This window comes from Trichomycterus rosablanca, chromosome 1 (genome assembly GCF_030014385.1).
Source record: "Trichomycterus rosablanca isolate fTriRos1 chromosome 1, fTriRos1.hap1, whole genome shotgun sequence".
In the NCBI taxonomy this organism is placed as follows: Eukaryota; Metazoa; Chordata; class Actinopteri; order Siluriformes; family Trichomycteridae; genus Trichomycterus; species Trichomycterus rosablanca.
This window is the reverse complement of record NC_085988.1, coordinates 1,680,568-1,682,686: the sequence shown is the minus strand read 5'-3', so window position 1 is coordinate 1,682,686 and position 2,119 is coordinate 1,680,568. Positions and strand designations below refer to the sequence as shown.

The 2,119-nt window shown below is 37.0% G+C and overlaps 1 long non-coding RNA gene across 1 annotated transcript; it reads right to left on the bottom strand.

Moving 5' to 3' along the window:
• Window positions 1–635: 635 nt before the first annotated feature.
• Window positions 636–1,887, bottom strand: LOC134318437 (uncharacterized). The gene is made up of 3 exons (XR_010013384.1): window positions 1,822–1,887; window positions 1,081–1,214; window positions 636–921 (listed from the first exon to the last, which is right to left on the bottom strand). It is a non-coding gene; the product is annotated as an uncharacterized LOC134318437 (long non-coding RNA).
• Window positions 1,888–2,119: the final 232 nt, after the last annotated feature.

Genomic DNA, 2,119 nt, shown 5'->3' with positions numbered 1-2,119 from the left:
AGAAGGAGGTGACAGTCAATGAAGTTTGGGTACACTGGAGGCACATTATGCATGTTTTTGTTCCCTAAAAAATTTATAGGAAAACTCAAGATCAGTAGAAATTAGACATAGGGATATATTTTCTCCAAGATTACCTCCAACAATCAGAACTGGTCATCCTACATAAACAAATTACCTTCGGTTTGTCTCTTGAAATTCGTTGCTAAAGAATAGCTGTACGCTTTGGAATCATCAGGAGGAAATTATACAGGCACAAATAGCAACTTCAAATTGGTTAACTGACGTGTGTGTGTGTGTGAGAGAGAGAGCATACAGCAATGTCTGCGACTTTGGCTGACATTGTTAATAAGATTCTTCAAATCACCCCAAATGCAGATGAAAGGTACGTGCTAGGAGGACAACAGTCTTGCAACATCAGAAAACAGCGCTGGCATGCGCTGCAGGTGCTGGACCCAAATGGACATGCCTTCCATCACGGGTGTGCAACTGGCCAAAGAATTTACAATGTTCAAATTCCAAATTAGTTATGGTTATTAGAGTTATTTGTGATAGTAATTAAAACGTCATAATGTATTTCTGATAAATGAAACAATGCAGTAATGTAAAAAAAAAAAAAAATGGGAGGACACCCCATATAATATTTAGATATTTATTATCAAGTTATGGACAGGTCAGGAAATCACTATTATACTGGTTAACAAAGATCTTGTCCCAAGCAAACAAATGTTTCTTATTTATTGTTGCATGCAGAAACCAAATATTTCAGAACAGTCTCAACAGCAAATATTCTGTCACTCAGGTGGATTAAGGTATCCTTAGTCCTTGTAGTCATACAATGACTGGTGTGGTACTTCTGTGGTCACTAGATGCTGTTGTCGTGTCAACCTCCACACCACTGTCCTCTAAATCTGTGGTGACAAACTAAAAACAAACAAAACAAACACACACACACAATGCATTTAGAAAATGTTGGGGGTTAGCCTATTGCCAAACCATGAAATCTAAATGCTACAAATTACTTATTATTATTAATAATATGCAATATAAACATACTGCTTACATTATTTTTAAATAACTTACCGTAAATGTGTCATTGTCTAATGTACACTGCCTTTGATGTAAATGTATTGTCAATCATGAAGCCATTTAGTTTCTGGCCCTCGTGCAACTTTGGTGAAACCAGTTTGTTTCCTCATGCCATCAAAAGTTCAATACTGAAATCACAAAAATTTAATTTAGTTTCAAAACCAGTCTATAGCAATTCACCCAATACAATCAAATATTTAGAGAACAGTTACTCAAGAGAGCTTGGTCTCAATCTATAATCAATTACATTTTCTGTAATAAAAGAAAGATAACAAACTTTAATAGTACAAGTGACTAAGTTAGAATGAGCACTGAGACAGATTTTGAAATGTTAGACTGTAAGTCTGTAGCTTTCCATGTGCAGCAGCTTGTTTATGATTGTGTATATAAAATGAATCTATATTTTATTTTACTTATTAAGACCTACATAGGGAAGAGTCCAAAAGTTCCATGTAATTCGACTCGAATGTAGTGACACATTAATGTGGAGCAACTATAGCCATTAAAACGATAAAGTAATTTTATTTATTGTTCTTTAAGAAAGCTTCCAAGACATAGTTTCTTATAAATGTGCTTTATGAGAACTCACTTACTTAGTTTGGCATTACTAGAACGTTTAAAACGTGTAATTTGCAGACGGTCCCTTACAAAGACGAATATTTATTAAATATCCCAATCTAAACCCGAATCTATCAGAAGCTAAATGAAGAGGTGAATGATATGTAGTGAACTCACCTGTCCCCTGACTCTGGAGCCTCTGCTCTCTGTGGTTGGGTCTGATATGGAGCTCGCAGCACTCGGCTGATGATTCGGATATAAAGCTTCACCGCATCTCTTCCTCCGCGACCGCGTTTAGACTCCTGTCGGGCTGTCGGGTTTAAATCCACATTTCTGACATGGATGTGGCAGCGGTGGAAAAGTTTAAAATGTTAACAGGCCGATGCTCCATTGATTCTCTCTCGGTCCACTATCCTCTCCTATCAGTAATAATGAGGAAGGCGGGACATGTCTGTGAAATCCCGCGTCTTCCACC